This window comes from Sminthopsis crassicaudata, chromosome 4 (assembly GCF_048593235.1).
Source record: "Sminthopsis crassicaudata isolate SCR6 chromosome 4, ASM4859323v1, whole genome shotgun sequence".
NCBI classification, from domain to species: domain Eukaryota; kingdom Metazoa; phylum Chordata; class Mammalia; order Dasyuromorphia; family Dasyuridae; genus Sminthopsis; species Sminthopsis crassicaudata.
This window is the reverse complement of record NC_133620.1, coordinates 196,726,229-196,751,492: the sequence shown is the minus strand read 5'-3', so window position 1 is coordinate 196,751,492 and position 25,264 is coordinate 196,726,229. Positions and strand designations below refer to the sequence as shown.

General features: G+C 38.3%; 1 long non-coding RNA gene across 1 annotated transcript in view; it reads right to left on the bottom strand.

Moving 5' to 3' along the window:
• Nucleotides 1-1,343: 1,343 nt before the first annotated feature.
• LOC141566097 (uncharacterized) overlaps nt 1,344-25,264 on the bottom strand; it is a 72,317-nt gene continuing 48,396 nt past the window's right edge. Inside the window, exons 2-4 of the long non-coding RNA XR_012489231.1 lie at nt 6,906-7,025; nt 4,222-4,524; nt 1,344-2,059 (exon numbers count right to left, since the gene is read on the bottom strand). This is a non-coding gene — a long non-coding RNA (uncharacterized LOC141566097). The remainder of the gene's footprint in view (nt 2,060-4,221; nt 4,525-6,905; nt 7,026-25,264) is intronic.

Below are 25,264 nucleotides of genomic sequence, written 5' to 3'. Positions count from 1 at the left end.
CTGAGGTCAAAAACAAAAATGCAAGAAAACAATAACAGAAAGAGTGGAAATGCTATGTTGTGGTCCACATTCATTTCCCATAGTTCTCTCTCTGGATGTAGCTGGTTCTCTTCATTATTGAACAATCGGAACTGATTTGGTTAATCTCATTATTGAAAAGAGCCATGTCCATCAGAATTGATCATCAGATAGTATTGTTGAAGTGTATAATGATCTCCTGGTTCTGCTCATTTCACTTAATATCAGTTCATGTTAAGTCTCTCCAAGCTTCTCTGTATTCATCCTGCTGGTCATTTCTTATAGAACAATAATATTCCATAATATTCATATACCACAACTTATTCAGCCATTTTCCAATTGATGGGCATCCATTCAATTTCCAGGTTCTAGCTACCAGGTTGTAGCTACTGCCACAAACATTTTTACACAAACAGGTCCCTTTCCCTTCTTTAAGATCTCTTTGTGATATAGGCCCAGTAGTAACAGTGCTGGATCAAAGGGTGTGCACAGTTTGATAACTTTTTGAGCATAGTTCCAAATTGCTCTCCATAATGGTTGGATTCATTTACAACTCCACCAACAATGTATCAGTGTCCCAGTTTTCCCACATCCTCTCTAACATTCACCATTATCTTTTCCTGTCATCCTAAGTTACTTTTTAAGTCTTATACATTTCTTCCTGTCACAGGCCAACAAAAATAGTCTAGTTACATACAACATTCCTTTCTCTTTTTCCTTAACTTTCCATTGGCTGTTCCCCATGTATGAAAAGTACTGCCTTTTCACTTCAACTTCTTTAAATCCCTAATTTTCTTGAAAGCTCAGATCTAATGCTACTTTACATGAGACTTCTTTTGATTCTGCTTACTGCTAGTTCTATCTTCTCCAAATGATCTTCTATGTATGTATGTACATGTTGTTGTCCCAGTAGAGTGTCAAGGACAGGGACAAAAGTTTCACTGTTGTCTTTGTATCCAAAATACCCAGTATAGTTCCTGGCATATGATAGATCCTTAACAAATAGTTGATGATTGATTGGTTGAGGTCTGTTGCCTCAAGGAGAATTTATAAGCCATTCTATTTAGCTACATCTTTTCTTTTTCTCTGTTTTCAATTATAGCAAGAAAATCAAGATTATTATAATGCAGTTCCTCTAAGAATCTGTTCATTTTCTGATCATCAGACAAGGATCTCTCATTTAGCATACAATAGATTAATTGGTGTTTATAGACAATCTGACATATGATTCTTAATTTGAAAGGATTATAGGTTATGGTTATTAGATGAAAGGCAAAAGATGTGATTTTGATTAATGGAATCAATTGAAATGTTTGAGTTTTCTGTGATTATATTTATTAGGGTAAGGGTGGATTTCTACCTTTATAACAGCTAAAAAGGCATGTGTATTTTAGATTTTTTTTTTTTGTTAATCCTCTTCAACCACATTCAGATTAGCAGGTCAGATCTCCAGAGTGATGATCCTCTTTCTTTCCTTTAGAGTTCTAGGGATAGTGTCCTAGCACTATTGCGCTAGAACCCCTATCCAATGTTTCTCCTAATATTCACCAGTTAATATTCATTCACTTAATAATTCACCAGAGACAATATCAATTTGGCCTGTTGATTTCTCCTCAGCATACATGATTGACATAATTAACATAAATTAGCCTTTTACAATGGGATATTTAAATATAGCAAAGGTTTAAGTACAAAATCATCCTCTTCAAATAAGGAACCACTCTCCCCTTGACAAAGCCACTCAGTTCCTAGGAAAGGAAGCCTAAAATTAAAATGATTGCTATAAAATATTTCCTCTAATAAGTTCCTTTCTAAATGTGTTAAAGCAGAAGAAGTAGGAAATTTTTTTTGTTTTCAGGACATGGTGTCTCCATTGCCACATTAAGTCACTGCTTGACTGGGTCAGTCAAGTTACTACTCAGGGCTAACTACTCAGTGGACTTAGATGTTGCAGCTACTTGCAGTTACTATGGATTCCAGTTGCTGGATCTTTGGTGACTTCCATTTTTCACCTGGTCTTTATCCTGGTCCATTCCGTTTCCTATAGTAGAATCAGGAAAAATGCAAACAGAATCAGAGGTAGCCCTATGGATTCAAAGTCATAGAGAAGCTTGGTGGGGAAAGTAGACAATTGCTAACACTGTTTCTACCTCTCTCCTATCAGGAGGCTTATAGTATTTCTTTTTCCTCCTCACTCACAAGCTTCCAAGGAAGAAAAAGAAATTTCATCTATTCAAGCTTTCTTATGGACATTTAGTTCCCGCTCAGTAGCCAAATGAAAGGCTTTTTTTCCAAAATTCAGTAAAGCAAAGGAAACAATTAGAAATTGTCTGAAATAAAAGTAGAAAAGGCCCCTCCATTAAGCATCTCTAGAAGCAAGCTCATCAAACTTACTCTTGAATATTGTAGCCAACTCTATGTTGAGAGTATTCTAACTGTAGTTAATCCCCTCCTCTTTATACTTAGCATAATTCCAAATTGCTTCCCAGAATGATTGGACCAATTTACAACTCCACAAACAAATTATGCATCAACCAGTCCTTCTAGTCAGTCAATTAACAAGCATTTATTAAGTATGATATCTTCTCTCCCATTGGGAGGTATATTCATTTAAGGTGGGGATTGTCTTTCTTACTTGTGTTTGGTTCCCTAGTGACCTAGCACAGTGCTTGGCAAATAATGAGCAGTAATAAATGCTATGACTATCTTTTTTTGAGATGTATACAGGGTAGAAGGAAGATAATATCAGAAGAAAAAGTATTAGCAGCTGGGAGAATAGGAAAAGTCTCCTCCAGAAGACAGGCTTTTACCTGACTCTTGAAGAAAATCAGAGAAACTAGGGGGCAGAAGTAAGGAGACAGAAAATTCCAAATTTTGCCAGTGCAAAAGCTTGAGCAAAGAGGATGAAGTGATATACTGGAGGACCAGCAAGGAAATCAGTGCAATTCTCAAAAAGTGGACTTCCTGGAGGGGAAGTAAAATGTACAAAGATCTCTAAAAGAGAAAGAGGACAAGTTATGAAAAGACTTAAATGCCAGAGAACTTTATATTTTGATGCTTTAGAAAATAGGAGGCACTGGAATTATTGAATAAGAAGAACAACATAGTCAAATATATTCATTTAGAAAAATCATCATAGCTATTAAGTGAAGGATGAATTGGAGTGAGAAGTTTTGAGTCAGAAAGACCCATTAGAATTGCAATAGCCCAAGAAAAAAGGCAATAAGGATCAGAATTAGGTGGTAGCTATGTGAGTAAAAAAATGAAGGGGTAGAAAAAATGTGGAAATAAAAATTATAAGATTTGGCAATGGATTGGATATGTGGAATGAGTGGAATGAGAGGAATCAAGGATAACTCTCTAACATTACTTCACCTCTTTTGTAATCTTAGCAATTTGTTAGATGTTTGGTAAAACTTGAAGTGTTTTTTAAAAGTTATTGATCTTGTTATTAGTGATTTGGAACAATCTTTAAAACAAGACTATAAGAGCTGAAAGAAATGCACTCATTTTACAGTAGGAAACCTGGAAAGATAAAGTGGTATAATGTCATACAGAGAATTTATGGTTTGAGCTCACCCAGGTTTAAGGCTTCCCAGTCCACAGAAGATACAAAGAACTGAAACAATTTTGATCCTTTCCTCCCCATCCCTTTACCTAAAATTCTAACTATGCAGCTAAGTTTGAATTTTGCTCCCTCTTGATTCTCTTATCTTTCCCTTCATAGCTTTTATATATGTGCAAAGCACTTATTTTTTGAGTTTCATTTTCTTCCACCAGGGGTCGGGTTTGTTTCTTTTTTCCCTGCTTCAGTGGCTCCCTTGATTAGGTAACCATTATCCACAAAAAAAAAAAAAAAAAAAAAAAAAAGAGCCCTCACTCCTAGATATTTACCACATCTAGGACATTACGAGGAGGCCCAGGTGAAACATCTGTTTGAAATGTTCACATGATTTGAAGAAACACTGACTCTGTAGGGAACAGAAACGTTCCCTACATCACCAAAAAATTTAAAAAGTTAATTCTGAAGAAAATCCTTGTGCTGGAAGAGAATATAATGTTACAGGTATAGACTATAGGAACATAGATTAGTAAAGGAAGAAAGAAAATTGGAAAGAAGAATTAAAAATAAAATTAAAATATTTTTGCATGAAAGAAGGCTCAGTCCCTTTTGGGTGACAACTCTTGGCTATTTTTATGTACCTTATGTTCAGTGAAGTAAACTTCGATCCCATAGGATGTCTAAGGGGGAAAGTCAGTCTGATAAAAGTTTATGGTTGGCAGCATGGTAGGGAGCATCCCAATGTTCCTTCTTAATTACAGAACAGTCTTCCTGGGCCAGACCTCACCCAAATGGAGTGCAGGGATGAAGAATGGAAACTAGGAAGCTCTCAAACTACCAAAAAAGACAATTGCCAGGTCACCTCCAACCCTTTTTTCACCAAATTCACTTTTCTTCTCAAAAAGCTTTCCCCTCTTCATTTTTCTTCTTTCTCTTCTGTGTTCCTTTAAAAAATAATAATAATAATTGACTGCAAACTGCAAAATTTTTAAAAAATCAATTCAATCCAAACCCTTGTGATTTATGGGGCTCCTTTCCCCCCTTTTAAAATTGTTGTGTTTCAAAACAACATGGTGACTTTTGGACAAGATTTCTGTTTTTCCCCAGACCACAAAAGAGAAGCGATTATTACTGCTGGTGAAATGTTTAGATGTGTCAATTTCACTACCTCAGGCTGGCTTGGACCAGCACTAAAACCCAGCTTTTTGCTATTTTTCACCGAGAAGATATTAATTAAAAGAAATACATGATTAAAAAGTAATGAGTTGAATCAAAATTATCTCAGCTCATTTTCTGATTATGTTAATTGTTAAAAACCCTTCAATCACGCCGTGGCAGTCAATGGGCTTTAATGTGAAATTAGTGGTCTCTTGATAACTTAAAGTCCAGAATAATCCTAGCGGTTTAGTCATCATTCCTAATAACAAGTATGTTGCTTAAGAACAGAAATTTTACATGATTTTGCTACATTCAGCCCTTCCCCCCAAGCGTTATGAGACAAGAGGAAAAAAAAAAAGATTTTGTCTGTCTGTAATGCACAACTTCTTTCTCTGCCGATACTATACCCACCTTAATCTTTATTTTAAAACCTTGCTTTGGTTTCCCTCCTTACCTCTTTCTGCCTCTAACCTCACCACTCCCCACCCAAATCACTCCATTTGTTCCATTTACTAAAGAGTTCATTCTTTTGTTTATTTGACACTTCAGGCTGGGTGGGAGAGTTTTCTGGCCTCAGGGAACCTGTCGCTGGCTGGACCCAGTAATTTTCTGCGTCTGTAGGTACAGGTTGCAAATTCTAAAGTCTGAGAATGTGCCTTAAGGTAGGGAGAAACGGTAGTAAGGCCAAGATTGCCAAAGGAATTCTAATATTAGAAGATAGATCTTTATTACTGAGAGAAAGGATGGAAGAAAAGAGAGACTTAGCTCAATAGAGCGCTTCTCTGGAGAAAACACAATATTCTCCATTTTTCTACCATTCTATCTCACAAATGCTTGATTTAGAGGAGAATGGTTTGGGAGAGTGTTGGTGGTAAGGCACAAAATATGCCATTATTGGCTGATTTAGCTGTGTGTTGAAATATATATGCGATAATGCATGCCGGCTCCTTATTTTTCATCAAGTCTATTTGCCCAGAAAATAAGTTGGAAAGCCTTCGCATCTCTAAGCACAAAAGGAAAGGTGGCTAACGCATTGCCGGGTAATAGGCTGTAGGGACTATGTGCTGGGGAGGAGATTACTTTGCTGCATCTCTTCTTGTTTTTGGCTCCTTTTGATTCATTATTATTACCTTATATTTTCTCATCAGGAGCCCCTGGCACTACGAATCACACACACACACACACACACACACACACACACACACACACACACAGCAGAATGGGATGGCTGTATGTGTAGAAGGGCGCTGAAGGATTGTATAGACTTTTTAGTGTTTTAGACCACGCATAATACTATCGTTTAATTGTCAAGGCAGAAAGAAGAAAGAAAGAGAAAGAAAGAAAGAAAGAAAGAAAGAAAGAAAGAAAGAAAGAAAGAAAGAAAGAAAGAAAGAAAGAAAGAAAGAAGAAAGAAAGAAAGAAAGAAAGAAAGAAAGAAAGAAAGAAAGAAAGAAAGAAAGAAGGAAGGAAGGAAGGAAGGAAGGAAGGAAGGAAGGAAGGAAGGAAGGAAGGAAGGAAGGAAGAAGGAAGGAAGGAAGGAAGGAAGGAAGGAAGGAAGGAAGGAAGGAAGAAAGAAAGAAAGATAGAAAGAAAGAAAGAAAGAAAGAAAGATAGAAAGAAAGAAAGAAAGAAAGAAAGAAAGAAAGAAAGAAAGAAAGAAAGAAAGAAAGAAAGAAAGAAAGAAAGAAAGAAAGAAAGAAAGAAAGAAAGAAAGAAAGAAAGAAAGAAAGAAAGAAAGAAAGAAAGAAAGAAAGAAAGAAATGTCCTTATACTATCCTTTCTACTGCCTTCACCCTGCATTCTAAGCCTGCCTGGAAAGAGGTCTCCAAATACCGGACTTCACCACTTGTCCCTTTGAGAGGGAAGCTAAGTACTTCAAGAAAAGTGAACCAAAAGAGATGTCTGATTTCTCAGGATCCAGTGACCCACACCTGCCTCAGTGCGTTGAGTAAACGCAAAGAAAGTAGGAAAGCACACTAAGATTCTCTGACAATTGGTAGAAGGTAGTATTATACCTGGGAGAACCCACAAAAATAAGCAAAGCCGGTTTTAGAGATTAGATCCTTTATGGCACTTGTGACTCCTTTATTTTATTAGTGAAAATCCTATTTGAGATTGAAACCCTCAATTCAAAGGAGTTTTTACTAAACCATCACCCATTACTCACCTCATCCACATTTTTCCTCAGAATGATTTAACGAGAAAAAGTTGAATCTCATATATTTGATTGCTTCTAAGTGCATCTACGTCTCAGTATGTCTCCGAGTGTTCTTTGGGGAGCTTGGAGCTGGAAGGGGAAACATTTGGTGAGTTAATATTGATGAGTAAATACCAATGTGTGTGTGCAACCATTTCTTGTCCACCCCAAAATCTTATCTGTTGTGCCTGGAAACTTTAAAAATAGATATTTTTAAAAGACTTTAACACTAACATCTGATTGAGAGGGTGCGCTTGTGCCTTAATTTATTATTTTGTTGTAGTGAACCTTGCAAAGACAGATTTCTTATTTAAAAGCATGCACTCTTGCTCACCTCCTCGAGCTCAAACAGAAAGAATCTGCCCCAAAGGAGGCATGATAGAAAAGGGGTATTTGAGGAGCTTGGGAGGTGGATTTAGGAGTCTTGTGTTTAATTTTTCTTGTTCATTTCTGTATTTGCATCCTCAGTTAAACTGAAGATCATTTTAATAAATAACAATGAACAGGAATGGCATCTAGAGGGCTTGTCGGCAACATTTAAAAGCCAATAGAGTTTATAATTCTACTCTATCATTTCTTATTGATTAGAGTAATCAAGATAAAAAGCTAGCCGGGCTCGGGGAACTTCAGCAGCATATCATTAAAGATAAGAGTCAGTTAATTCTGGAGCAGGGGTAATGGTGGCTGAAATGAAGAGTTCATTTGCATGAGATGCTGAGCCCAGTAACAAGGGGACAAAAATCACTAATTAGGATTGCAGAGTGTCGCCATCTCTTCAAGCACCCTTTCAAGATCACGGATGAGGCAGAGATCCTACTTTTATGTAAATCTGGGGCAGGACATTGCGCTCACAATGTTGCTTTATAAGCAGCTATTATCGCATACACCCCTCCACCCCCACCTCAATTCTCCCCAGCTTCTGCAGAATGCTACTCTTTCCCCTACCCCCACCCTGTCTAAGACTAGTCCTTGCCCCACAGAGCCTTCAAAAGGAGGAGAGGGAAAGCAGGAGAGCATGAAGGGGGGAGTATTGGCTTGGGAGTGGGTGACAAAGAGACAGATACATTCTTTTTCCTCCCCAACTTGATCCCCAATTTACAGGAGTAGATGAGAAAATGTCAAGGACCTAACATGGGGAAAGGTAAGAGCAATTCCTCTTGGGCATTTTTCATCTGTCCTTGTGGTGTTTGACCCTACTTCAGGAGGTCTCAGTTCAGGTTGAATAAACTCTAGAAGGATCAGAAATGGAGGGTTGGAGAGCTTCCAAGATCTATAAAATACCCAGACATCCAGAGGAACTGGAGAAAATGGGGAGAGGCATAGCAAATCTTAAATTTCCCCTTCCCCCTCCCAATTCCCTAAATCCTCAATCATTCAGCTAGCAGCTTCATCTTCCTCTTCCTAACCTGACCTGCCTGAGCCTCTTCCATTATAGGGATGGGTCACTAATGTCTCAAGGGAGCCCTTGAGCTGCTGGGTTCAAGAAGAGAGGAGAAACTGCAAAGGACACACTAAGAAGGACCCTTTCTGATTAGATAGAAAGAACCATCAGTGTTGGAACTCTGAGGCATGGCCCAGACTTATAGGGTTAGTGAGATTGTCTAGTTTTTCAGCAATCCTTCCTCCCTAGCCCAGAGATGCTCTGGCCTTTGAAATTGGGGAAGTCATCCCCAATTTCATCACACCTGTGATAAGGCGTGTGTGGACTGGAACCAAGAGCCATGGGGCATGGGGTACAGTGGGGTTTTGGCCTACATTTGGTTATTGAAGTTGAGAAAGGGCCAGAGAGAAGCAAGGATGGAGATTTAGAACTTGCCACCTCTCTCCTGGACCCTGTGGAAGAAGAAGAAAATAGTATGAGAAACAAAAAACAAGAAGAAAAAAGAATGGGTCCCCCAGAGAAAAGAGGATCTTGTATTCTGGGTGCAAGGACTTATGTGTATGAAAAGGAAGCTTATTGTTTTCCAGATTCACTCATATACCTGCCCACAGGCCCTTGGTTGGTGTTCTATTTAAAGTATCTCTGCCTCTCCCCTACTGCTTCTTCTGCATCCCTTGACTGCTGAAAAGCAAGTTTCTTAACTCCTCGAAATTCCATTAGATTAATCTGAGCGTTTCCTTGGGCTGACTCCCTTCCAATCTTATTCTCCCCATAAATCAAAAAAGAGGAAAGAAAAGGAGCTGTGAACGAATGTCAAATTAGGTTCTTATTGTCAATTTTTTAAAAATAAAAGTGAGTAAACGCTTTAGATCAAAAGACAAGAAAGAATAAATCATTTCTTGTGTAATACGGCTATGTTAAATCCATCTACTCCACCTCTATCCTTTGCACCTCAAGGAGTAAGACAAGGGTGTGGGTGGCTTCTTGCCCCTTTTCCCTCCTTAAACTTTAAGAAAATCACAAGCATTAGTCCAGCTGGCCTGAAGAAAATCAGCCACCAGGGCAACGGCTGCTGGGAATCCCTCCTCTCCACCCTCCCCTTGAGTAGGGAGTACAGATTGGCAAAACCTTCTCCCTCCCACCCCCATTCCTGCAAAGACTTTCTCCACCGCGCTGCAAAGAAATCTGAACTTCCCCGTCCCCACTCCCGCGACACTGAGCCTTTCGAAATGACTCGGCCCTTCTCTTGGCCGCAGTCTAAAGGAGCCCAGGCCCTAATTCAGATCATTGCAAGTGTCAGCGTGGGAAGGAGCGAGGTTTGCATGCTCTCCAGAGATTCAGCTTCTCCCAATCTTTGGATTCCGCTATGCTTTCAACGCCTCCGGCCTCTCGAACTGGCACTGTACAGTAGATTTAATTGGGAGAGAAATCAGGCTGGAAGTAGCAGGCATAAGGAAAGAGTGCAAATGCACTGACACAGATGCCCAAGCTCGCATGTACCAGGATCCTCCCGAGTGCACACGTGTACGGAAACATGCATGCATGGAGCCGACACATCTCTGGGTTTAGTTGTTGCCGCTGTTTATAAAAAAAAGCAAGCTACATACCAACACACACACACAAACAAACAAGCACACACACACATGCGCTTGTATGGCAGAAATGGAGGGAGAAGCGTACATTTCTCTAACAGACTCTCTTTGGACTTTTTTGTCTGGATACGTGGCTTAGGACTGCTCCCCCTCCTCACCCCTCCTTGTTCTCCCCATACAGAATAAAGTCAGTCTGTATTTAATGGTTATGGCGGATGTGAGGGGGATTTGGCAAACGAAGAGGCCTTTTGCTCTCAAATATTGCTCCTTACGTCGTGTGAGTCTACCAACCCACCACGACCCCAGATTCTTGTGCGGGTGTCTGACTCGAATGACAAACGAGCCGATTTTTTCAGGACATAGCTGGGAAATGTAGTGAGTGATAATAGAGATTTCTCTTTCATTTTTTACGCTTGACTTGGTTATTGTTGCTTTTCTTTTCCCGTGATTCCTTCTGAGGATTAGCTCTGACTTCCCCACTATTGGCGGTCAAAGTGGCCCAAACTCTGGATGACAATTGATGGGGATCAAGGGATTGTCCATTCTGCGCCTGTAAGCACTGATTTGTGCCAGAGAAACTCATCAAGTACAGGCGAAGAATAAAAAGCATTCGGGGGTAAATGTATTCATTGAGAAGGGTTCTCCCAAATTGCTTCTAAGTTTTTTTAATGAAAAGTAACGATTGCAGCAATCAGCGGCTTTTTGACGGATTACAAATCTGGATGGAGCTGTGGCGCTGCATTTAAAAGTGCCCCCGCCTTAGCATGGGGGCAGCTGGCTCACAAAAGTAGGGGGAATAGGGTCAGTTCGCAAAATACAAAGCTGCGGTTTGAGGCATGTAGGAGTAATGAAAGGTGCATTAATTTATTAACGTGCGCACACAGGGAAAGTGAAAGAACGGTCCAGTGTACGAGAAAATCATTAACTCCCTACCCCAGGCACACACCCAAAGTTTCCATTTACATTAAAATACTAGTTATTGTGGCCGGGTCGGGAGGCGGCGATGGGGGTGGGGGGGTGGGGGGGGCCCGCAGGAGATGGGGAACAATGTAAGAACCGAGCAAATCCCAAGTGAGGGTTATATGGTAGCGGGAGCAAGAGGCACACACTAAGAAAGAGAGGGAAAAGAGGTGAGAGGAGTGCAAAAAGGAAAGAGGGACAGGGAAAAAGAGCAGAGAGAAGTGGGAGAGAGTTTTCCCCCAAATTAGTATACATATACTTATCTGTATGTGTGTGTAATATATTACACACACACACACACACACACACACACACACACACATACACACTAATAAATTGTAAGCTCCTCAAGGACAGGGGCTTTTTGTCTTTGAATTCCCAGCACCTAGCGTCTATTTGCATAGTAGGCGCTAAACGAATGTTACATCGGACTAGTTAGAATTATTTGGATTAGAATGGATCGGATCGTCTTGGGTAGGATTTTGCATAGATTTATGACGGAAATATATATATATATATCTATATATATATATATATAGATATAGATATACATATGTATAGATATATATATATACATATGTATAGATAGATAGATAGATATAAAGAGAGAGAGAGAGAAAGAGAGAGAGAATAAAAATGGACATTTTCCGGTTAAGTAGACTTGAGTGATCCAGTGGGCAGCATAAGGGACTCCCCAGTGAAGCCGGATAGTGACTGTGCTGATTAACAAGCCCAAGAGAAAAGGACAGATTCAAAGTAGTCCGCAAGACTTAAGGGATTTCGATCCAGTCCCATCTCATGCAAATTTCAAAAACAAGCCCTGCCGTCCTTTAGTGTCTGGTTTATTTTTAGGATCTCCTTCTTTAACAGTCCAAAGGGGAAAACCCGAAGACACAGTCAGGTATCGTTTGAGAAGTGATTCTCCAGTGTAGGATTTATTCATCTTGAGACGGGGGATGGGAGGAGGGGAGAGAAGAGAGGAGGGGATGTAAGGAAGAGGCAAACGCTGATGGATGAAGAGAAATCAAAGATAGCTTTAATTTTAAAAAAACAAAAAAAACAAAAGACAGGAGAACAGAATGTAGGAATGTGACTCCCCTTCTCTTTTCCTTTCCCCTTCTCTATTCTTCTCTGCCGCCTCACCCTCTCCCCAAAATGCTAAGTTTCCCCCTCATCAGCCCCCGCCACTCACCAACCCCCCTGCCAATCTGGGCCTGGGAAACCGGGAGGCCCTGACCGAGCGGGGCCAGGGTGGAGGGCGGATACTCTGTAATGATTCCGTACGGATCACACTAATCACATTTGTCAGCGAAGGGACTCCGCGCCCCCACCCCCACCACTCATTCTCCTGCCTCCAAATCACGCCAAGTTGAGCTTTGCAGTCATTCAAGTTCCCGCTGAATGTCGTCCTCTCAGGCCCCTGGGAGAGTTTGTGTCAAAGCAGAACAGCCTTCCCAGCCCCACAAGCCAGCCCCGGGGGCCCCAAAGTCCACCCCACCTCGCTAAATACACACAAGCCCACACGGCACAATCTGCCCTCGACTCACCCCTTGTTACCCTTTCTCCATCCCTTTCCCAGGGCCACGTGTATACCTGACTTTTGGGGATGAAGTGAATTTCAAATGTTTAAAAACTGGGGTGTGCGGAGAATCCCCGGAATAAGTCGGACAAGGGGAACAAAAAATATTTATGGGGGATGAAATGTGCAGAGGTGAAAGGCTGCTGCTTGAGGGTTATTTCGGGGAGTCTAGCTCCAATGTGAGGGCTCAGCGAATAGTCTTCTCTTCTTTAGAATACTAGGAAAGCAGAATCCCCAGAGGCCACAGCAGGGAAGAGGACGAGAAACGGGCTCCCCTAGCTCCAGTGGAAGAACCTAGCCCGCTAACAATAACCCCTCACCCCACCCCACCCGAAACCCGTGAAAGTTTTAACTTTTTTTTTTTTCTTTGCAGCTTGTCAATGCTATCATGGCTTTGATGGGAGGGTCCTCAAGGTGGCACATTTCTGAACTTAACCCCCTTTTTCAAACTAACTCTCTACCTCCTTGTTAGTGCCCAGCTCTGAACTTCTGAAGAGTATTTTTGTATGAGTCAGGGCTCATTCACTCAGGCTCTTTTGTGGGACTCTCTTCCTTTCAGGCCTCAGTGTGTTACACCAATTAAAGGGCGACGTGCTGTAAATGTAATGGGCCGAGGAGTGATTGTTTTTGACAAGCAACAAAACACATAGACCCACCCCTTAGATTAGGCCGTTGAAGGGGAGGTTGAGGCCGGTCAGTTTACTGAATAGTTCATGAACTGTAATTCTGAGGGCTCATGTGAAAAAAAAAAAACAAAACCCTCTTCCCCCACTCCTTAGCAGCCCTCTTCTCCTAAAACCCCCAAACAAGAAGGAACAACTGGCTTCCTTGGTGATGATGAAGAGAACGGGGTCACTTGGAGACACAATACTTAGGGGACAGTTACCTTGAGCTAGCCCCTTAAAAAGCCCTCCATCATTCCTTGCCCCTCCCCCACATGATCATACCTCTTAGTTCTCGGCTTTGAAGAAAGGATGCAATGGTTATTTTCTGTGGTCCTGGCCCAAGCCCAGGCCATCATAGAATATTTAAAGAATAAGAGACCGCAGAGACTCAACTGCTTTATTAGACAAATGAGGAAACTGAGTCTCAGGAAGTGAAATACTTGCTCAAGAGCGCACAAGTTAAAAAGCAACAGAGCTGAATTAGAAATCCAGTCATATGGTTCTGCCTTCCCTTGCCAAAAATAGTAGAACTAAAATCCAGATAAGAACCTGGTGATATAGGAGGTGAAGGGATTGAGGAATGACCTTTTGGAGATTTAATATTAGCATCCAGTTCTTCAGGACCAAGAAGAATTAGAGACACACTAGTATTGGAAGCTAATCTCTCCCCACAAAGGACTGGGACATTCTTTGGTTCAAAGGACACTTCCACGATTGCTTACCAAGAATCCAGTGAGACAGCTGTATGGACAATCATTTCCTAGAGTGTCACAGTGGGATACCCCTGATAGAGCTAGAAGAACATTAGTTTGCAAGTCAAGAGGCAGAAGAAAATACCTTCAAGAAGTTGTGAATTCCAGTTGATGCTCTATCACTAACTAGTTGTGTGAATTGGTGTGTTACTTTTCTGCCTCTGGGCCTATTCATCTATTTAAAATTTAAAAAAAAAAAAAAAAAAAAAAAAAAAAAAGCAAGTTTGCTCTAAATTATCTTTTCTGTGTTTCCTTTAGCATTCTTGTCTCATGGGTCTATTTTTGAGTTCTTCTTATTCCACTTTTTGAAATATGTTTGTGAAGGCCCCTTTCCAATCCTAATTCAACCATTCTAATCTAAATCTTCATCTCCTCCTACCCAAACAATAGCCTTCTAGCTGGTCACCAGGAGTCTAGTCTTAATCTACGTATGGCAACTAGTTGTCTAAATGGATAGAATGCAAAGTCTGGAATCAAGAAAACTCACCTTTTTGAGTTCAGATTTGCTCTCAGAGACTTACTAGCTGTGTGACCCTGGACAAGTCACTTAACTCAGTTTTCCTCAGTTTCCTCACCCATAAAATCAGCTAGAAGAGGAAATGGCAAGCCACTACAGTATCTCTTTGCCAAGAAAACCCCAAATGGGGTCACAAAGAGTCAGACATGACTGAAAAATAACTGAATAACAACAACTGAAATCCAGCCTGTAAACAGATCTCTTCTGTTTTTGTAATGACTTGCAAATATCCCATCTTCTATGCCTTAGCTTCTGTCCTCTACTTCTATGTTTTAGGACACAATAAATATTTGCTGACTAATGTGGAGGTGGAGGGTTAGGATCTCCACAATCTGATAGGACGCTGCTTTATTCTCTTTACTATATTCCATGACGCATCTAGAATAGCCTATTCCCCCTCACATCATGGAAGGCCTCCTCCCTCCTATTTTGATTCAGACTGTTGCAGTGAGATACTAGGAATGCCCTCTCCATCGTACTGAATACTTTTTTCCATCCTTCAAACCCAAATGCAGATGTTTCTTCCTTCATAAAGCCAGCCCATCTTGGTCAAGAATCAAATTCCCCTCCAGAGTTCATATATCATTTTGTTCCAACTCTCTAGTTCACTTAACACACATTATTGAATATTATAACTAGCTATGTTTTGTTCTCTTACCTGGAAGCCCCTTGAAAGCAGGGACATTATCTTAACAATATATTTCCCCCAGCATCTGAAATAAAGCAGGTATTTAATAAATGTTTGCTTTATTTTTAGTTAGGGTAGAAAAGAGGATGTGAAGCTTCCACAATCAAGCTATCCTTGCTTGACACAAGTGGCAAATCCCAGCAACCCTCTTTTTTTTTCATCCTTGGAAAAGTTTTTCCTTCCCCTCGGATTTAATTTCCTACCGAATTGCACCTACCCTCAGAAAGCTACTCAGAAGTAAATCAATCAGGAACTTGGATTAGGTACTTAAAATAATGGAGACTGGAGGGTGGTTTTATTGGGTATGAGATGAAGGGAATAGGCATGTATTAAGCAGCTAAAATATGCCAGGCATTGGGCTTTGCACATATTATCTCATCTGATTCTCAAAACAACCAGGGGGAGGGGGAGGAGGATGGGTGTGATTGTTATCCTCATTTTAAAGCTAGGAAACTGAGGCAGAAATTAAATGACTTGTCCAAGGTCACACCTGATGACATCTAGTCTTGAGAATGATTTCGAACTCAGATTTTCTTAACTCCAAGCCTGACAATCTACCTACCATCACACTAGCCTTCTAGAAAAGATCTCTGAGAAGAAATCTGAATAGGAGGAGGGAGACCAAACTGTGGAACAGGGGAAACAAGTAAAACTATAGGCTTTTAGTTTCACAGATAATTTATCTTTGACCCTTGGAAAATTGTTTCTTTTTTTCCATACCAACAGATATTTCTTACATAACTCAATAGTTTCAATCTCTTTAAGACAAATTCTGTTTTCAATATATTTTACAATGAATTTAAGAGAATTCCAATAGACTTGTGAGAGCCATCTGCATCCAGAAAGAGAAGTATGGGAGACTGAATGTGGATCAAATCATAGTATTTTCACTTTTTTTTTTTTTAAATTATTGTTTTCTTGTTTTTTTTTTCTTTTCTTTTTTTCATTTTTGATCTGATTTTTGTTTTTTGTTTTTGCACAGCATGGAAACTTTGGAAGTATGTTTAGAAGAATTGCACATATTTAACTTTTATTAGATTGCTTCCTGTCCAGGGGAGGGAAAAAGGGAGGGAGAAAATTTTGGAACACAAAGTTTTGAAAAGGTCAATGTTGAAAACTATATTTGCATGTATTAATAAAAAGTAAAAAGTGATTTAAAAAAAGAAAAATATATATATGTACTCTAAAATGTTGTCTTTTTGACTTTCTGGGCATGAAAATACCCTCTGCTACTGTGGTACTAAAAAAAAAGAAATGTTCAATTTTATAGAATTAGTAGTTAGGGAAATCTGATAGAGAATTAAGATATCATGTAGTCAAATCTCTTCAAATTCCAGGTAAGGATCTTGAAGCCCAGAAAAATGAAATTATTTGTTTACAGTTATTTAATAAAGAGATGTTAGCCTGGGAATAAATCCAATTATGAATTCAGACTGTCCCAGTCAGTGATCTTTCTGAGGACTTATTACAGAGATGTTTATTTCTGTGGTAAGCCCCCAAAATCAATTTGATAAATTTTTACTAAGTGTCTACTGTCATTATTCATCATTTTAAACTAAAAAAAAAAGATCAATAACATCATGATGTTGAGGTCAAGGTCCAGTATGTTCAACTATGGCTGATTGGTCCAATATGTCAAAAGCTTTACTACAATTTGGGCACAAACAGTCCATTTGGACATTTGGGATGGAGAAGTCTCTAAATGTATGTATCTCATGTTTTCTTCATGCTGCTGAAAGTCAGCTTTGCTCATGAAGCACCTTTAATTCTGGCAGACTACCCTAGGCAGTCCTGTGCTAATGCCTCTCATGTCTCACAATTGATCTTAAAGTTCTTCAGAGAGAGTTCTTGAGGGTGTCCTTGTACTGCTTCTCCTCTGCATGTGTTAACCTCGTGTTAATTCTCTGTAAAAATAATCTTTTAGGTAAACATATGTTTGGCATTCAGACTACATGGCCAGTCCACAGGAGTTTCTACTCTTTGAAGTAGAGTTTGAGTGTTTGGCAGTTCTACCCAAGAACAGATCACTTGGAAGCTGATTCCTGTGGGAATTACACAAATGAACAGTAAACACAGTGTTAGGTCTATGTCTTCTTTTTTTTCCCCCCCATAGGGGGAAGGCAATTAGGATTAAGTGACTTACCCAGATTCACACAGATAGGAAGTATTAAGTATCTGAGGCCAGATTTGAACTCAGGTCCTCCTGACTTCAGGGCTAGTGCTCTTTCCACTGCTTCATCTAGCTGCCCCGGCTCTATGTCTTCTTACCAAACTCAAGATTGCCCAGAAAATTGATAGGCCTTCTTACTGAAGAGGTGAAAGGGCAAGCACTTATATAGCACTTACTATGTGCCAGATACTGTGCTAAGTGCTTTACAAATATTACTTCATTTGATTCTCACAAGCATATGAGATAGGTGTAATTATTTTCATTTTACAGTTGAGGAAACAAGCAAATTTGTTTAATTATTTGTCCAGAATCACATAGCCAGATATGAACTCAGTTATTCTTGACTTCTGGCCCAGCACTCTATCCACTATACCCCCTATCTGTCCCATCTTTAGTTCTTTGGGTAGACGAAATTATAACTCTTTCCATACTGGTTGTCTTATATTCGATTAGCAAGTGTTCCCTAAGGAGTTAGTTTTCATGTTTCCATGTTGCAAAGATGTCAAATCAGTGTACTAATTATTGGATACAATAAACATGGGAAGGCATAGTGGTAGACTGGAAGCAACTCTTCTCTCTAACCTAATGTATGTGGGAAGGCTCAGCTATAAAGTGATCCATTTATAGGAATGTTGACCAATCCCTTTCCCCATACTTCAAATTAAAGAAAACTGTATCCTGGTTCTAATTATTTATCTATTTCCCAACCACCAGTAGAGATTCAATCAGCTTCCCTCTCCTTTGTTAAGAGACAGAGACAAATATTGAGACAGAGAGAGAGGAGAGGGAGAGGAGAGAAGAAGAAGAAGAAGAAGAAGAAGAAGAAGAAGAAGAAGAAGAAGAAGAAGAAGAAGAAGAAGAAGAAGAAGAAGAAGAAGAAGAAGAAGAAGAAGAAGAAGAAGAAGAAGAGGAGGAGGAGGAGGAGGAAGAAGAAGAAGAAGAAGAAGAAGAAGAAGAAGAAGAAGAAGAAGAAGAAGAAGAAGAAGAAGAAGAAGAAGAAGAAGAAGAAGAAGAAGAAGAAGAAGAAGAAGAAGAAGAAGAAGAGGAAGAGGAAGAAGAAGAAGAAGAAAAAGAAGAAGAAAAAGAAGAAGAGGAAGAGGAAGAGGAAGAAGAAGAGGAAGAAGAAGAAGAAGAGGAAGAAGAGGAAGAGGAAGAAGAGGAGGAAGAAGAAAGAAGAAGAAGAAGAAGAAGAAGAAGAAGAAGAAGAAGAAGAAGAAGAAGAAGAAGAAGAAGAAGAAGAAGAAGAAGAAGAAGAAGAAGAAGAAGAAGAAGAAGAAGAAGAAGAAGAAGAAGAAGAAGAAGAAGAAGAGGGAAAGGGAAAGGGAAAGGGAGAAGGCAGAGAAGAGGGAGGGAGAGGAAGAGGGGAAAGAAGGAAGGAAGGAAGGAATGGAGTTTAAAAAGAAGAGAAGGTTTCAATTATACTAAATCAGGAGTTTTAAATCTAAGGCCTATGGAATTTTAAAATGTATAATTATATTTTAATATAATTGATCTTTATAATCCTGTTCATTTTATTTTATGCATTTAAAAAATATCAGTCACAAAAAGGAGTCCATAGACTTTACCAGATTGTTTTTTTGTTTTGTTTTGTTTTTTTGCTGAGGCAATTGGGGATAAGTGGTTTGCTCAGCTAGGAAGTGTTAAGTGTCTGAGATCAAATTTGAACTCTGGTCCTCCTGACTTCAGGGCTAATGCTCTATCCACTGCACCATCTAACTGCCCTGACTTTACTAGATTGTTAAAGCAGTCTATGACAGAAAAAGGTTAAGAACCCCTGGACTAGATCATCCCTAAAGATCCTTCCAACTCTAAATCCTATGATCCTAAGAATGCATTTTTCTGTTTGGCAGGGTGATTTGCTTAAGCTACAAACAAGAGTTATCTCAGACATAGCTTCTGGTCCTCTTTGACTTCCTCTCCATCAGAAGAATTTCACCTTGAAATGGCACAGAGGGGAATATCCCCAGACTAACTAAAGGCATCCCCCTCAATGGATGAATTTTTACTAATAGAAGAGGGGAGATGGGATCCAGGGAAGGAATAGAGAGATTGTCCACATAGAAGTTGGATGGGGGTTGGGGAAAGATTGTGGCTATAGGGGAAAGGGGATCAAAGCTTCAGAGAGCTCTGAATGATCACTAGTGAAGAGATGACTAAACTGTGGGCTGTTAGGGGGGATTAATAGCACTCACATTGCCACAGTGAAAAAGTGGGAGAGGCAGCAAACTAAACAAGGGAATTCAATTACATCAAATAAAATGGGTTAAATTAAGATTCATCCCTTGGGCTTTTTCTAGGAATTTTTTTGTGTGTGAAAAGTTAGTTGAAGAATACCAGCTATCCAAATCCTAATTTCTCTATTATGTAAAAATCCCTATTTCTCTGCCATTTTTTGATTAGAAAATGCTTCTCCTATTTTGTCTTTGCTGTTGACATGTGACCTCTTAACTTAATTTTGGCTTTTAATTACACTAACCACCTCGGGGTGAGGGAGACTTTTTTTTTTCTGGTAAAGCAAAGAAAGGGCAAGTATGGAATAGCAATAATTATATTTTGTTTATGTAATCTATTTAATTAATATTTGTCAAGTACCCAGTATGTGGCATGTTAAATACTACACAGAACTCAACTAGCCTCAAGCAACTTATTATAGCTATGTGTATATAATATGATGAGTATTGTCCTTATTTTGTATGCAGGAGAAACCAAAGATCCAAAATTTTGAGTTTCCCAAGTTTGGCCAGAAGTTAATGAAGTTACATGCCTGATTCCCTAGAACTTTTAAGACAGTTAAGTCTACTTCTGGATTCCTAGTTGCTAGGTGCTAGGATACAGCAAAAATGAAACAATACAAAAATAAAATAATCCTTCACCTTAAGGAACTTACATTCACTTATGGGTAGCAAGGTGTACATATATAGGTGGACATAAATTTATATAAGATAAATACAAAGGAATTACTAACAGAAGAACTAGAGAACTATGTTGTTTCCTTAAAAAATTATTGTGAACCTAAATATAATCCATAAATATAAAGGACAAGATTGTGAATTTCTATTATATATGACTTGTTTTTGAAGAAAGATATTAATTTTAATAAGAGTTTTAAAATTGGTCTGTATCTCCTTCTATACTTTTTGTTTTCTTCTATACATTTTAAAGTATTTTATAGATGTACATTTTTTTTACTCTTAATGTTTAAGCCCAGTAAGTCTTTTGGGAACCATGATGTGAAGGCGGTACTAGAAATGAAATTGTCTTGAACTTTCAAAGGTACAATTTAGAGCAACTTTCTAAGACTAAGTTCTAGAGCATTGCTCAAAATGGATGGCTTGATTGAGATCCCTGAAAGCAATCACAGAAGTAGACCAGATCTAATTATTTAGAGACTGAATCTAAATTTGAAAAGGATTTCAGAATTCAACATATCCTTCATATTTTTGTGTGGGGGTATGTGTATGTGTATAATGTGTGTGAGTGAGAAAAATAGTGAGAGAAACAGAGACAGACAGAGAAATAAAAAGAAAGCACATTTTCTCATGCCCAGACCTATGATTTCATTGTGAATTCTCAGCCAATTAAGACTAGCAACTACTCTGCATTTTATTATCTTAGTAAGTTACTTGTACTTAGAAGTTAAATGACTTTCCTAGGCACACAGCCAAACTGTTCTCTATACCACTATATCACACTGCCTTTCTTTTTTTTAAATCTATTTCTATTTTGATATTATGGCATTTATATTATAGCAACTACCTCACAAGGTTGTTGTGAAGGTCAGATGATATATGCAAAGTGTTTTGCAAACTTTAAAGTTTTATGTTATTGATAGCTACTAATATAATTATTATTATCCATATCTATGTACACTTAGCACAATGAATGGTTTATTGTGGGCACTTAATAAAAGCTTATTCAATATAGGAATCTAGATGTTTTTCTATCTATGTTATTTACTGATAGATGGAAAAATGTTTTCACTAGCATAGAAACCCACAACCCTTCCATCAAAGCCTTTTTTGTTATTGTTGGCTTATCTTTTATCAGGAAACAGAAAAGAATTGCTAAATTTTTTGTTGATTTGTTTTTCAATCATTTTTGTCATGTACAATACTTCATGACCCATTTGGTGCTTTCTTGGCAAAGATACTAGAGTAGTTCGCCATTTTCTTCTTCAGCTCATTTTACATTATGATTATCATATTATATTACATTGCATTATGAAGAAACTGAAGCAAATAAGATCAAGTAACTTGTCTAGAGCCATATCTTAATTCAAGAAGACTCATCTTCCTCACTCCAGGTTTGTCACTCTATCCATTGCACCACATAGCTGCTTTTTTGTTGGTTCATTACTGATCATTTAGTGAAAGCTAAATTACAATGATATATTTTTTTTTATCTTGGGTTGAAACCTTAGTTCTGCCACTTGCTACCCATATGATCTTGGGAAAGTCATATGTGAAAATAATGCCTTCATTACCTATCTCACAGAGTTGTTATGAGGATTCAATAAGAGAATTCCTTACCATAGTTTGTCTCTTACTTTACTGTAAACTCTATGAAGGCAAGAACTATATGATATCTGAACCTTGTGGTTCCATCCTCACCTAGCACAGTTGTCTGAATACAGTAATTTGGTACAGCCTCAGCTCCTTGTCTATATCTACAATATCTACAGCAGTGTACAATGAAAGCTGATGTTAATAAGTATAGCTTTCATAGAATCAACTAATTCAAGGATTGAAAGTACCTCATCCAGCTCATACCCAAAAAGACATCACCTTAACACATCCCCAACCACTAATAATCTAGCCTCTAGTTGAAGATGTCCAAGAAAGGAGAACCATTTCCTAAAGTAGTTCCTTTTCCTTTGGGAGAGTTCTCATTATAAAGATATTTTCCCTAACATCAAGCATAAATTAGTTCCTTTGTAACTTCTACCCATGATTCCAAGTGTGCTGCTTCTGGTTTGTCCTGAAGCTTTGTGAAATCCATAATCATCCAAGAGATTGTGACCATATTACTATATTTACTATTTAAATTCAATTCAACATATAACTTTGAAGCACCTATTTTGCATAAAGTACAATGCTATAAGGAAGAGAGACAAAATGTAGATAATAAAATGTAAAGTGCTTTACAAATATGTCATCTGATCTTCACAACAATCTTGGGAAGTAGGTGTTATTGTTACCTCCATTTTAAAAATTAAGGAAACTCAGCAGACATTTGCTAAGTGACTTTTCAAGGGTCATACAGCTACTAAATGTCTATGAAGGATTTGAACTAAGATCTTTCTGACCTAGATATGCTCTTAAATGGTTAACAACTGACAAAAATAAATCAAGCAAACCCACTTAGGAATTTAAATTTAAGTTCTATTATGAACATTTCTTCCATTACTTTCTTAATCAACAATAAATCAAGCCCCATTTTGTAGTGTTTGCCAATTCCCAAGGTATAAATGCTTTCACCCAGAATTTAACCATAGACTCTTTTTGAACCACTAAAAGCTGGTTTCAGCATATCACTATCAACTTCACCACATATATATCTAGAGAATGTATAATCCCTGTCCTCAAGAAGCTAATAACCTCATAGACAAATCACTTAATAGGAAAAAAAAGCCTTTTAAAATATTTTCAAAAAAGATTAATTTTTTTTTTTCAGATCTAGGCCACCATGTATTACAGGACAAAGAACACTGAATCTAGAAAACAAAGTATTTGGATTCTGAGACTGGCTCATTTCCTGTGTTATATTGGTCATTTCCCATCTTGACCCTCAATTTTTTCATCTGTAAAATCAACAGACTAGACAATAATTATGAAAGATTCTTTTTTCCTGCTTGAAATCCTATGGTACAAAAGCATAATGAACAAAACTATTCCCATTCTATAAACAGTCCAGCAAGTCAAAGTTTTACTGTCATTTTATAGACAAAATATGTCATACGATAGGAAAATATTGGTTTGGGGTGACTTCCACAAAAATGTTTTATGTTTTCTCACCTCGTTACTCAACTGACCCTGCTCTCTCCACAGTTACTAATGTTCTCAAATTAAGCTAAATCTTTTTTTAAGACTTTGTCCTGAGCCCTCCCTCTTCTTTACACTCTCTCATTTGGTGACCCCATTAGTTCCTATAGGTTTAATTATTATCCCTATACAAATGACTCTGAGCTATATATTTATTCAGCTTTAGTCTCACTTGAGCTATAGCTTCACATTGACAACTGACAATTAAACATTAGGTCCCTCTGTATGTGCAAAAGATATTTGTGACAACCCTTTTTGTAGTGGCTAGAAATTAGAAATCAAAAGGATGCCCATCAATTGGAGAATGGCTGAATAAGTTGTGGTATATGAATATTATGGAATATTATTGCTCTGTAAGAAATGACCAGCAGGATGATTTCAGAAAGGCCTGGAGAGACTTACATGAACTGATGCTGAGTGAAATGAGCAGAACCAGGAGATCACTATACACTTCAACCACAATACTATATGAGGATGTATTCTCATGGCTGTGGCCCTCTTCAACAATGAGATGAACCAAATCAGTTCCATTTGTTCGATAATGAATAGAACCAGCTACACCCAGCAAAAGAAATATGGGGAATATGAACCACAAGATAGCATTTCCACTCCCTCTGTTTTTGTCTGCTTGCATTTTTTACTTCCTTCTCAAGTTATTTTTCCCTTATGTCTAAGTCCAATTTTTCTTGGGCAGCAAAATAACTGTATGGATAGGTATACATATATTGTATTTAACATATACTTTAACATATTTAACATGTATGGGTCTACCTGCCATCTAGGGGAGGGGGTGGGGGGAAGGAGGGGAAAAGGTTTTGCAAGAGCAAGTGCTGAAATATTACTTATGCATATATCTTGTAAATAAAAAGCTATAATAAAAAAATAAACATTAGGTCCCTCAAACTCAACACATCCAAAATGTGATATATTGTCTTTTTCCCCAAAACCTACTCTTTCATAAACTTCCCTAATTCTCTTAAAGGCACCATTGTCCTTCCAGTCTGAAGCCTCAGTATCATCCTCAGCTCTTCACTGTCACTTTTTCCATATATACTATTAGTTTACCAAATATTGTCATTTCTACCCACATAATATCTCATGCATAAGTCTCCTTTTCTCCACTTACATAGTCACCACTCTAATTATCTTTCTATTGAATTATTACAATAACTTCCTAATTTTACTCCTTACCTCAATACTTTGTTTATTCTAATTTATCCTCCTCAATCTATTGAAGTGATTTTCCAAAAGTGCAGGTCTCACCAAGTCACACACACATACATACACACACACACATCAATAAATTCAATGACTCTTTATTACCTCAAGAATCAAATAAATTTAAATTTTTAAATTCTTCATAATTTGCCCCCAATTTTGTATCTCCTGCTTTACTGAACATTATTGCCCAGCAATCACTCTACAACTTATCTAGGCTGGTCTTCTTGGTCTTCCACATGTAATACTGCTTCTCTTATCTCCATGCCTTTGCATAGACCCTTCCCTAAGTCTGATTATACATTCCTTCTTCACCTTGGCTTCTTGGAATCCTTCAAGCCTCAATTCAAGCACTGAATTCTGAAAACTCATTCTAGTCTATCCAACTGCTAATAGGGCCTCCCCTCTAATGTTACTTTATGTCTGTTTTGTAGGGGTTTGTGTGTATGTTTACACATAACAAATATGTAAATAGTATAATACAGATATGCAAATTTGTGTATATGTATGATATATGCATTATTATATATGTGCATGTTGTTCATTTGACCCATCCCATTAAAAAGTAAGCTTCTTGAGTAGGGATTGTTTTACTTTTTGCTTTATACTCAATAAATAAATAAATAGATTTGATTACATGAAATTATTTATTTTACTTCCTACAATCCTCTCTATCTCATTTGGTCATAAATTATTTCCCTTTCCATAGATCTGGCAGGTAAAAATTTTCCATGCTCCTCCAATTTGCTTATGCTATCATCCTTTA